The following is a 13679-nucleotide window of genomic DNA, read 5'->3' on the forward strand; positions in this document are numbered from 1 at the left end:
CATTCTAACCTCTCTCTGAGTCGAGGGCACCATCATTTTCATTATTGCCTCTATTCTGTCAGGAGACACTTTCCTTATTCCCTTCTCTATTCTGTGCCCCAAATACTGCATCTCTGGCAGACAGTATTGTAACTTGCTGGGGGATACCTTGTGTCCGTTTTCTGCCAAATGGTTTAACAAGGCAATGGTGTCCATTCTACAAGCATCTTCTGTCTCTGACGCAACAAGGAGGTCATCTATGTACTGTATGAGAACCAAGTTCTGGGGCAGTACTAGACTCTCAAGATTCCTTTTCAACATCTGATTAAGGATCGATGGGCTCTCTGTATACCCCTGAGGAATACGACACCATCTTAATACACGATCTTCCAGCTTAAAAGCGAAAAGAAATTGGCTCTCCTCATGTAATGGTATCGAGAAGAAAGCTTGACACAAATCTATCACTGTGAACCACTCAGCCTGTGCCGGTATTTGAAACAATATCACTGAAGGATTCGGTACCACTGGACAGCAGGGAACAACTATGTCGTTCACTTTTCGTAAATCCTGCACAATCCTGAACTTCCCGCTAGGCTTCTGCAAGCCCATGATCGGAGAGTTACATGGACTACCCATTACTTCCTTCAGAATGCCCTGTCTAATCATGGATTCAATCACAGGTTTTATTCCCGCAATTGTTTCTGGTGTCAACTTGTATTGGGGTGTTCTTGGAATTTCTGCATTAGGTCTCACTTGAATCTTAACTGGTTCCACTCCTTTAATCAATCCAATCTCTTCTCCTGTAAAGTCCCAAACTTCCTGTCTGACTGTCTCTCTCAAATCCCAGGGGAGTTCCTCCACCGTTAGTGCAGGATACAGTTCTATGCACACACGTGTGTTTGCAACCTTAAAGGCAGCATCATCATCTTTTGTTTCTAACTCTACTCCCTTAGGTGTACAGTAGATGGTGCAATTGAATTTACACAACAGATCCCTTCCTAACAGACACACAGGACTAGAGTCGCATACCACGAACTGGTGGTTGTCCCTGAAATTCCCTATTTTTACTGGGACTGGCTCAGTCAGTGGGTTGGTCATCCTCCTATTTGCGACCCCTACAACTTGAATAGTTTGTCCGGAAAGAGGCAAGTTAGGAACCACTGCAGATTGTACAGTAGAACGAGTAGCACCCGTATCCACCAGAAAGGTGGTGGGGTGTCCAGCTACATCAGCTTCTACAAAGGGTCCCCTCTGGTCTATCTCCAATACTGCTCCTAAGGTACAATCCTCCTCTTCGCTTAGGCACCGTCCTGTCGTTGGGTCAAAGTGATAGTCTAGTCTAGTCTAGTCTGGAAATTTGTATTGCGCAGAACATATCACATCCCGTGAGGGAGTCTCATGGCGCATGCGGACAGTCCCAGAGAAAAAGAGGAGAGATCCCAAAAAAGGCAAGACCTAACAGAAAAGCCATGTTTTCAGCAATTTTCGGAACCTCATGTGCTCGGTCGTTGCACGGATGTTCAGCGGAAGTTTGTTCCATAGGAGGGGTGCCATATGGGAAAAAGCACGTCCCCCATTTCGGACTGTATGTACTCTAGATGGAGTGAGTAGAAACTTGGAGCTGGATCTCAGTTCTCGTCCGGGCTGGTACCAGGTCAATTTTTGGTTCCAGTATTTGGGTCCAGTGCCATGCATATGTTTATGAACTAGACACGTGATTTTAAAAATGACTCTTTTTTTTATTGTGAGCCAGTGTAGGTTTTTTAGGCTTGGAGAGGAAGGGGATCGTTTTGGGAGTCCAAGAATCAGACGGGCAGCAGTGTTTTGAACAACTTGTAGCCTCTTTATATGGCACTCATTTATGGCAAGCAGGATGGAGTTACAGTAGTCTAACCTATTTATTATGAGGCCCTGCACTAGAACTTTGCGAGCTTCTTTTGGTATCCATTTGAAAGCTCTGCGGAGGCTTCGCATGATTCCAAAACAGGTCCCGACAGTATGGTTCACATGGTCCTTCATGGATAATTTATTATCCATGTGGATTCCGAGGTTGCGAACGGATTCTTTTGGGACCGGACATTCCCCCAATTCCGGGGGCCACCAGTCTTGAGTCCAATGTGCACTCGCTTGACCAAAGGTCATTATTTCAGATTTTGCACCATTTAGTTGTAAGTGGTTCAGACTCATCCAGTTTTTAACCTTGATCAGACACTCTTTAAAACGTTCTTTTGTATCATTGATATCATGGTCAAGGGTAATAAGTATTTGCGTGTCATCCGCATATGATAACACGTCAAATCCATGTGCCCTAATGAGTTTGGCCAGAGGGGCCATATAAACATTAAAAAGCGAGGGACTGAGGATTGAGCCTTGAGGCACACCCCTGGTAACTGGCCGTGTACTGGCCAAGGTTTCATCAGTTTGTAGTGTGGTGGTTCGATCGGACAGATAACTGATGAACCACCTTAGAACCTGCCCCTTGACACCATACTCCCACAGTCGTCTGACTAAGATGTGATGGGAGATGGTGTCAAAAGCAGCCGATAAATCTAAAAGTACCAGAATGCATGACTGATGTTTGTCAAGGGCACCTCTGATGTTGTCGGTCACCTCAATCAGGGCTGTTTCCGTGCTGTGAGCAGCGCGGAAGCCTGACTGTGAGGTGTCGAGTAGATTGTTTCTCTCAAGATAGCTTATCAGCTGCTCATTTACGAATGCCTCCAACACTTTCCCTGGAAAGGGTAGCAAGGAAATAGGGCGATAGTTTGAAAAGGTGTTTGCATCCGCACCGGGCTTTTTTAGTAGTGGTCTAACTCTAGCCGCTTTCCAGATTTGAGGGAATTCCGCTTCTATCAGGGATGTGTTTAGAAGGCAAGAGAGGGGATGGGCCAACACTGGGGCAAGGGTTGAAAATAGTTTGGATGTTAGATGGTCGCAAGGAGATCCGGATTTGATTTTATGCCCTAGGCGTAAGATTTTTTCATCATTTAACAATTCAAAAGTGGACCAATTAGTGGAAGAGACGACTTGGTTCATGTGTAGCTCTTTTTCAAGATGTTGAAGAGAGGTGTTTTCTATATTGAAAGGTTGACATATTTTTGTGATTTTGTCGTCTAAGAACATTGAAAGGTCTTCCGTCCACTCTTGGGTTTTTGGGGCCTCTTGTGAACTTTTAACGGACGTAAGTTCTTTTAGTATGTGATGGAGCTCTTTGGACGAGTTTTTGGCTTTACTTATGCGTTCAGCTATATGGGTTTTTTTTGCCGCTTTTATTTTCCTCATGTATTCAGTATGCAGGGTTTGATAAATTTTGCGATCATTGGGGTTTTTTGTTTTACGCCAGGTTTTTTCAGCATTTCTTGTTTGAGTTTTAAGATGTTTTAATTGGTCGGTAAACCATGGTGAGGTTTTTTCCCTACAGTGTACCTTTCGTAGGGGGGCTATTTTATCTAGTGTTTTATGGATGGCGGACTCCAGATGCATAGCTCCTAGGTGTACGTTTTCTTTAAAATTAATGTGGTCTATTTCGAAATTTTCTGAGAAAGAAACCTGGGTGATATTCTTCATGTTCCTGCATGCTTTTAGCTTTTTGTTTATTGTAGTTTTAGCTCTATGGCCACTTATGGAGAATTTTACCAGAAAGTGGTCGGTCCATAATAATGGGGTGGGGGTCTTTAATGTGACATTAGGTGAATTTGTAAATAAAAGATCAAGAGTATGGCCCGCAAAGTGAGTGGGGCCAGTGACCATTTGTATCAGGTTTAGGGTGTTCATTGTGGAAATTAGTTTTTCTGTGTCTGATTCGGAGTGATCGTCCACATGATGGTTAAAGTCGCCTAATAATAGGAAATTGTCTGATGTCAGTACATGAGGGGCGATAGTTTCAAGTAGGGTGTTGGCGAAATCTCCTTTGTTTCGAGGAGGGCGGTATAATAAAGCCCCTTTCCAGATATCTTCCTTTTCTAGGTCATTGATTTTAAAAATTAGGATTTCTGTGTCTCTTACCGCTAAGCTGTCTATGATTTGAACATTTATGTTTTTTGTGGCAGCTATGAGTACGCCCCCACCTTTTCCTCCTATTCTGTCTCGTCTTAGTATGGAGTATTGTGGGGGAAAAGCGATATGGAGATCAGGGTTTGCATGTTCATGCAGCCATGTTTCCGTAATAAAACACAAGTCAGGTTCTTCATCATTAAGGAGACTCCTTCGTCTCCGTCTACTATGAGAGGCATCTGTTGGTAAACCTTGTTCCCTGTCGCGGTCTTCGGTGGCTGGGGAACCAGAGCTCTAGGAGCAGAAGTCCCCCCTTTTGCCGCCTTGAACTTAGCTACTGTTGCCCTCTGTACTTGAGGGGCCTGACTCTCCTCTTCCTCCTCCTGTACCTGATTTTCTGGGTTATGGGGGCACTCGCGTCTCCAATGTCCGATCTCATGACACTGATGACACCTAGTTGTCCTTTTCAGAGTCGCCAAGTCTACTCTTTGCCTTGGGCCGTCCTCATTGTCTCTTTTCTGACCGCTCGATTTCCTCCCTAACGTTCCATTTCCAGACTGACCCTGTCCTCCCGGTTGCATCTGGACCAGCATCAATTTATCCTTGAGCTTCTTAGCCTTAGAGTCTATCTCGTCACTGCAGTACCTTGCGTACCTCAGGATCTCGTCTAGAGCTTTGTTCTGCCAACAAATCAAATGTTGTTGTATCATGAGGCAGATCTCGGGTCTCAGTCCCAGAACGAACTTGGACACAAACTGTCCCATGTCCTTTGGATCCATCACATCCAATCCACTGCACTGTTTGAATATCTGCAATAATCTCTCATAGTACTCATGGACTGTCTCCTTTAGTTCTTGTCTAGTTCGATCTATTTTCACCCAATCTATGTCCTGTGGTGGTACCTTAGCCTTTAACCATGTAATCACCTGTTCGTACTTTACCATCACTCTAGGTGAGGGACCATTCGTGGCTGCATCTCGTTCTGGCTCCTCTGTGGGCCATTCAACGCTGACCTTACAGGCTACCCACAGGTCACCTGGGACTACAATGTCAAACAACGTGTTCAGGTCAACCCACAGTACCTTTGAGATTTTTACGAACCTCTCTACCTGCTTGTACCATTCTACTGGACTCTCTCTCAATTTAGGAAATGTGTTCGTAAAGGCAGCCAAATCTCCCCTACTCCAAGGTACATGCACATATCCCCCATGAGCCAACTCCCTCAAGGGGTATGCTTCTGCATGCATCAGCCCCGCTCCCGGTGCTGTCTCTATAGTGCTTCGCCTAACGCTCTTCTTCTTGACCACCTTTCCTCCCATTTGTCCAGTTGGACCCATATTCGGATTCCCACAATGAATTCTCTGATGTGGGTTTTTAATCCGATCACTCTTTTCTCGTCTAGATCTTGGTCTGAATACTGCAACCTATGGCCACCCTGAAATGCCTTTGTCCTGGTCAGGTCCACTGAGTATTTGTTCGCTAACTCGGTTAACTTCTCGTGGGCTGCCCTAGCCCTACAAGTAACATCTTTCGCTACAAACATCAGCTCATCTGGTTCATAAAGTTCTATTCTCTCCAGGGGTATTGTACCTTCTACTATTTCCTCCACCTCTGATTTAAGTCTCAGCACATCTATTCTCCTTGCCTTTATAGCCGCCCTCAATGTGCCTTGACTAGAAGTTTCACTCGAGTCTCTCCCCTTACATTCCTGACTCACTCGCCTGTCTTCCTCGGGTGTGTTATGGGGAACTCTCCCTCTTTCCCAGCGTTCGTGGTCCCATTCCTGTCTCCTGTCGGTAGAGGCCGGAGATGTCTCTCCCCTATTTTCCCCGCTCCCCCGGTCCCATTCCTGCCTTCTATCTGTAGGAGCAGGGGGGACGCTCCCCTATTTTCCTCCCCCCCACAGTCCCATTCATGTCTAGTCAAGTCAAGTCAAGTCAATAAATTTGTATAGCGCGCTACATACCCAGAGGGTCTCAAGGCGCTTGAGGAAGGGTGGGGAATTACTTGTACGCTTTCATTAGACGTATGGTGAGACACCTCCCTTTTGTCCAGACCTCCATTGCCACAACCTTCCCTTGACCTATCGCTCTGGGTATCCACGATCGTCTCCCATGTTCGCAAATCTGGCCTCAATTCTTTAATAGACCTTGGCCGTGGCCCTCTCAAATCCATCGGTCCCCTCAGACCCCCTTGTTCTCTGGATGAGTCTGCCGATGCTGCCAAAGGGGTGCTCCTTTCTATAGGTCTGGACCATTGGTTCCACTCGTCCGCCACATTGCTTCTACCTTCGCTGGTACTTCTCTCTCTTTCCATCTGTGGCAGACTCTCACCTTGCATCTGTTCTGGTTGTACACTGATACTATGGGACCTATGGTGACAGGCACCGTAAGGGCGTCTGGCAGTCTCTGAGAGCCGACTCCCTCCTCACTGTGTACCTTCTGCACCGTAATTCTTCCCACAACTCTTGTCTCTGGGGAAAGCTGGGGTACCCTCTCTCCTTCCACCGAGCCGGATCTGTCCCCTATTAGGCCTAAGCTGCTTTCCATTGGGGTGCCACCGTCCTCTACAGATGCCTCCCTTCCCATTGGTGACGTTGGCCTCCCCTCTATCTCAGGATTATATGGAGGTGGTCTCTCCGACAACAGTCTCTCTATCAGGCTGTCGTCTGTTTCACTGTCATCATCCTCTGTACTCTTTTTCTGCGCCTCTCCTGCATTGACCAGCAGTGGGTACAGTCTGTCTCCCTCAATGGTCTGCACTCTCCACCTCTTGGCCAGTGCGTCCCATCTCGCATCCTGTACCGCACTAACTGATCTCTTTACTCTCTCCTGTCGCCTATCTCTGTTCTTTTCGTAGGCTGCCCTGATCCATGCATTTAATGCTTCAAACTGTGTTGGTCTAGGCAAAGGTCGCAAAGAAGCCATAGTCGCTTTTAACTGGTACAACACCTCCAATCTGAATGTCCCGTACCTAGGAAAAGTCAATTCCTCACTTCCATCAGTCATCTTACACCAGTTCTCAAGCCACAATATAGTATGCAACCCAACATTCATAGCCATGTAATGGGCTGGCGTATCCTCGGGCGGAGCCTCTTCCCCACCCCGAGGTTCTAGCTTCTTTTCTCCCTGAAAACAGCTTCGCAATCCTTTTAAACATTTCATGATGAAACCCACAACGTTTCCTTGTTTACAGTGCTCGTTTATTTCCCAATTACAAACCACCAATCTCAGCGCGGCTTTACTCTAACCGTCCTATCCCAGCGCGGCTCTTTCTGACGTCACTCGCTTCTCGCTAACCGCCCAATCTCAGTGCGGCTCCACACTAACCGTCCTATCCCAGCGCGGCACTTTCTGACGTCACTCGCCTCCGCTTCGCAGCAGTTCCCCTCCTTTCTCCGCAAGTCTCTCGGTCATGCATGCGTCCAAATCATACACTTGAAATGATCACTTCCGACCAAGCAACCACTTCCTTGACTGTACGTCCACAGTCTGACTGTAATTGTCACCGAACTGGCAAATGTCTGTTCCCTTAACGACCAGACAATCGCTCCTCTGATAGGTTACATACACACGGCAACTTACGACCAGCGTCCGTTACCCACACATTCACACATTCGTTCCCCCTATCTCGGTCCTGCGGGCGATCAATGGTACCTCATGACCCCCTTACAATGGTCGACAATCACTGTAGGTGTTCGATACACCCGAACCACTTAAACTCTCCTTGAGTCTAAGATTTTCACTGGTTGCGCGCGCTCACAACCTGATCTCCTTTCACACTACAGGCACTCAACTCTGCTAGACAACACAATTCAACAACACAATGCACACCTCAATCTAACACGCATGACCCTTTTCATACTCACTCTCTTACGACCTGCTGCTTTCTGCCGCACCGTCACTCTCCGTCATTTTCCGTGGAACGCCATCCTCCGTCCGCGGTTCTGCGGACGTACATCTCCAGATCTCTATGGGCCTTGGGGAAATCTTAACCTCACCTAGATTACCCTCACTCCAGAAGATAAACCATCCTACTCTGCTACCAACTGGAAAGGCAGGATTTCTTCTCTAGAACCAGAATAGCATTCTCTAGGGTCCCTTCACAGGTCGACTAGACCTTTTTACCTGTCATAGAGTGTAGAAGGCAATCTATCATAACAGTATAATGTCAACCTGAACAGTCCCCATTGCTTTCCCAAAGAACCACTGACTAAAGATCGGATTTAAAGGTTTATTACAAGGCCAAGAACAGTTGAAGATATATAAGCATCTCAACAAAAGATTCAGAAGATAAACAGGCACTAATACAAACATAATTTTACGGAAAAGTCTTAATCGACTAAGAAGCAATACAAGTATCAATTCCAAAATCATCAGGCTAACAAGAATGGCTATAATCTGGGTTTTAGTAGGCATCGGAAAAGAAAGGAATCAATTCAATTTAAGCTGTCCCTACACTATACTAAGTGACATCCCTACTTAACAAAGTTCCCTCATATCAAAGGTGTCAGCCGTGGTGACTTCCAAAGAAGTACACTCACTTTGTTCGGACTTAGCCTAAAAACCCATCTCGCATAGCAAAGCTCTCTGCCTGACCAACATCTTCCTTCGCCCTCGTGAGCATCTGCTCTGCCTCTCCTTGGGGGTGCTGTCCCTAATACAAAACCCCACAATATGGACGACACGCCCTAAGGTACGCCCCTCTCAAAGGTATTAATTTTCAGTAATTTCCATTACGACATCTTCATCCTTGTCCGTTGAAAACGTCCTTGGGTCCCAGCGCTCTCTTCTCTTGAAGTTGCTTCCTTAAATTCCGCAGTTACTCCTCCATGTCTGGGACTACCATCCTAACACTCATACACAATGGGCCCTTCTTCTACAATCTCTAGTTAACCTTGCACCTGCAAAGGAACGCACATAAATCGGTTCACAGTTCCATGCTACTTGCAATTAATTTTCTACAGCAACCTTCTAGAAAAGACATCTCCATGATTTAATGTCAAGTGAAACATTCTCAGTGCGGCCTACACAGTCTTTCTCCCCACCTGGGCCTCTGCACGTTTCTGGGTATCACATTCTAACATAAGCAATACATTTTCGTTCATTAGGCCTTCACCATTATAGCAAGAATACATTTTCTAAACTCATTTTCTAACTTAAGCATGTCTATCTCGTTACATGAATACAATAATGAATTTCTAATAGAGCAGCTTGATACTCTAATGACTTATTGAGCATCTCTTAATTGGATTAATACTTCACTGCAAACAATATTTCTAGATTAACGTGGCATTAGTACTTTCAAAACACTTTACGTTACTCTATGTAATTTCTGGCGCATGATTTCATAGCTCTACATCATTTTTAAACATGATTATAATCCTTTATATATGTGGGTGCTGATTATTCATGAATATGGTGCACCCCTACAATTTCTAACTCAGTTTTGCGCTCTCTCATGCGCTCCGCCAATAAGAAAGGTGAAAATTAACACCTAAGCGTTACAGAGATTCCAAGGTGACAAATCCTCAACATCTCCAGTTGTCAAGTACCAATTTCAGCAGTTCCAACAATTTCCAACAATTCCAGATTTCTGTGGAAGTTCTGACATCTCCAGCAATTACCTTGCCTTGGTTAGTCGCCTTAAATAATCCTGGTACTAACAATGAAAATGGCAGAGGTTAAACCACAAAGTAGCACAGTGTATGAAACAGCAAAGGTGAACATCAGAGAGCACCAAAACAACTAGGAGGGTGCACAGGTGGTGCTCTTAAAACACCAGCCACACCTGCTCACTAGAGAGGCTGCCTCCATTCTCTGTGCTACCAACACTGTAAACGCATAACGCGCCCCTCCTCTCTTAATCCAGACATTCAGTGCTGACATTAAATGCTGCACTCCTAGAACAAACCGCTCTCTGGTGCACTCTGCTACAACACCTAGCTGATACAGCTAATACCCCTCTCAGCACCGACTTGAGGGTAATCCCTGTATGGTCGAGAGGGGTATGTGGGGAAGTGAAGGTGTGGCATACTCACGGGTCCCCCACAGTCCACAGGGGTACAACAATGCACCTGCATCCACGCCGGCTAAGCCTGTGGTGCCTATACCGATGGAAAACAATGGGGTAATGGGAAGGGTGGTGGGCTGGATGGCCACAGTGTGAGTAAGCACCCCCCACCCAACCATTAGCTCACTGCAGCAGTGTATATGGCCTCAGACACTGGTTGGTGGCCCGAGCAGATTTAAAGTGCACAGTAGTTACACAATTTGTGATTCACAAAGTCACAGGGGCACTGCAAACCTGTATGGCACAGCCTCTCAGGCTTCCCACCGCGGCGTCAGAGCTAGTTTATAAATCGTTGAGATTACCAGCCACAGCGCCTCTTCCAATATGGCAAGCGATGAAGGTAAGGCCCTCAAGGAAAACACTTGATTCCACCACAGTCTGTCTCAAACCTCCTCAGGACAGCAGACAGCAGTGGCATCTTCCAGCAGTATCTGAACCACGGCTCAATCCTCAGTCAGGACATCTCAGTGTCTCCTTGCAGCACTTCTCCAATAGAGTCCTTGCAACACTGCAGTACCTCTCAAATATCATCATCACAACAGGCTGCATGGGTCCAATAGCCAGTTGGTTGATTGCTTTATTTCGATATGCATATATCATAAAAGCAGTACAAAAGATAAAAACCGCATGTCGAAAAAAGTATGACTGAACATTAGATAAAAGAGTAAAACACATTTGGTCAGCATAAATTAATTAAAAAAAGGATTAAATTGATATGGTCAGTCTTCTAAGTCTAATCAACCAAGCCCATTTTAAAAACTTGGCAACAGCACAGACAATAGGAGGGGCTGTATTGGTTAAAAGAATCCGAAGGGCAACAGAGTACTGGCGGGTACCCAATTCTCTGCAGATAGGTCCAAGCCAACGTGATCTGGGGTGACCATAGTCCGGGCATTCGAAGAGAAAGTGTGGCACCGTCTCGGTTTATCAAGGCAAAGGGCACAGTAGCGTGATGAGGGCTGGGATTTATTCCACCTGGAGCAGAGGTCGGCCAAGGGTAGGGTTCCTAACCGGAATTTGATATACAGGGACCGGTCCATGGCGATTGTTATTATGTCCATGTAAGGCTCGTAGGCGACGACATCTTTTATCAGCAGGAAGGCTGCGGTGGTTTTGCAGTGCTGCTGATTACTGATGCGCTTCACACGAACCCACTCCCAAAAAAGTTTTTTTAAGGACTCCTTCGGAGGAGCGGAGTGGCTATGCCAGCAGGAGTCCAGGCCAAGGTCCCCTAGAAGATGTTTAATATCCTTCAGCCATTTGATGCTGTGCCAACCGTCGGAGTGCATCACCTCAGCTAGGCCATCAGCATAAGGTTTTAGCTCCGGTACCCTCCACAGGCGAGCCCAGAGCAAGAGGGGTCGAAGACAGGCCTGATCTCCTATTGCTTTACAGCCAGCATCCATGAGGACTGGGATAGTCGGACTACTCGATGGAATGGCAAGGAGATCTTTAATGAATTTGTTTTCAGCCTTGCTCAGTAAATCCACTTTGCCTAGGCACCACAGTTCGGCTCCATAAAGTGACGCAGAAACCGCACGTGCTTTATATATATCTAATAAAGGGGCGACACAATGTTTTGTTGAGTTGTGAAACTCCTTGAGGAGGGCCCCCCCCACCCTTTTGTGAGCCATTGTCATTTTATTGATGTGGGCGGTCCAGCTCATCGCATCATTAAGTCGAATTCTCAAGTAGTCGAATTCTGCCACTCTTTCAAGGGGTATAGAATTCTAAATGGGAGGACGACCAAGTTTGCGGGGTGGGTGCATAACTAAGTACTTGTTATTTTCCACGTTGATGACAAGTCCCCTGGTGGTGCAAAAGACCTGGAAGCGATTCAGTAGTGTCTGGAGACCTTGGGGGGTTTTAGAGATGAGGAGGGTGTCATCGGCGAACAGCAAAGTTGGAATTTTTACGCCTCCCAGAGTGGGAGCGTCTGCTGGTTCGCCGAGTAGATGATCTACCACCCCATTGATATAGAGGGAGAATAGGGTGGGGACCAGGACACAACCCTGCCTTACTCCCCTCTCGACCCTGATCTTGTCGGTTTTTTCCCCATTCAACCCCCATCTAACCTGGGCATAGGTGTTGTTATGCAGTTTGATAAGGAGGTTTAGTAAATACGGGGGCATCCCTAGTCCGTGTAGCACCCCCCAAAGTTCCTCCCTAGGAACCAGGTCAAAGGCAGTCTTTAGGTCAATAAAGGCCAAGTAAAGACTGCCTTTGCCTAGCTCCACCACCTTCCAATGCAATAGCAGGAGCCTAAAGACCTGTTCGATAGTTCCGGTGCCTGAACGGAACCCGGCTGGCATATCGGACAGGATGTGGTTTTCGTCCACCCATTGTGAGATCCTCCCCAAAATGGCTTTCCCCGCCAATTTCTGGCTCGAGTCTATTAGGCTTATGGGCCTATAGTTCCCAGGTAGATCCCGGCTGCCCTTTTTGTAGATGGGGACTACCTCAGCATCCTCGCAGCACCTGCAGCACATTCCCAATAGTGTCATCGCAGCCCATGCAGAGATTGACATGCCAGGGTAAACTATACAAATTAAATTAATATACTAGATGCACTACTATTGAGTTATTATGCTTCTAACATATTTTGTGAGTGGCTGAGTGAGGGTATATATCCTTGTGTGTATGGGTGTATGAGTGGCTGTATAGGTATATAAGTGGGTGAGTGAATAGCTCTGTGGGTGAGTGGGATGCTGTGTCAGTAGCTGTATTGGTGAGTGAGTGGGTGTGTTAGTTGCTGTATGGTTGAGTGAATGGCAGTGAGTGGCTCTGTGGGTGAGTAAGTGGGTGTGTAATGACTACATGGTTGAGTGAGTGGGTATCTTAAAGGCTGTATGAGAGAGTGACTGGGTGTAAAAGTGGCTGTGTGGGTAAGTGAGTGGCTGTATGAGTGGGTGTTTGGTTAAGTAATCTTGTGTGTGAGTGGTTGTATTGAAGAGTAAGTGTCTTTGTGAATCACTTTATGGGTGAGTGAGCGGATATGTGAGTGCTTGTATGGATGTGTGAATGGGTATGTAAGTGGTTGTATGGGTGTGTAAGTGAATGTGTGAGTGCTTGCATGGGAGCATGAGTAGCTGTGTTCAGAGGCTGTATGAGTGAGTGAGTGGGTATGTGAGTGATTATGTGTATAAATAAGTGAGTGTGTGGATTTGTGACTGGTTGTACTGGTGAGTGATTGGTTATATGAATTACTATATGGGTGAATGAATGGTTCTATAAGTGGCTGCATGAGTGAGCGGGTCTGTGAGTGGCTTTATAGCAGAGTGGGTGTGTGAGGACAGGTATGGGTCTGTAAATGGGCATGTGAGTGGTTGTGTTGGTGTGAGAGGTTGTATGGTCGTGTGAGTTGATGTGTGAGTGATTTTGTGAATGTCATCATCAGTTATCATCAGTGATGTCATTTGAGATGTGATGAGTGATGTCACTGACCATGTCATGAGTAATGTAATTTGTGAAGTCATAAGCAGTACATTGCGGGGGTGTTAGTTATAATTAGCTCAGGTAACTATAACTGTTGAATTTCTATGGTTATGTATGAGTGAAATCTGAGCCTACCCATACTGTCCCAGTAACCTTTGACTTTTTCATTGAATTGCTACGGTTTTTTAAAATCCTATTTC

The sequence above is a fragment of the Lissotriton vulgaris genome, chromosome 3_1, assembly GCF_964263255.1.
Source record: "Lissotriton vulgaris chromosome 3_1, aLisVul1.2, whole genome shotgun sequence".
Classification (NCBI taxonomy): Eukaryota; Metazoa; Chordata; class Amphibia; order Caudata; family Salamandridae; genus Lissotriton; species Lissotriton vulgaris.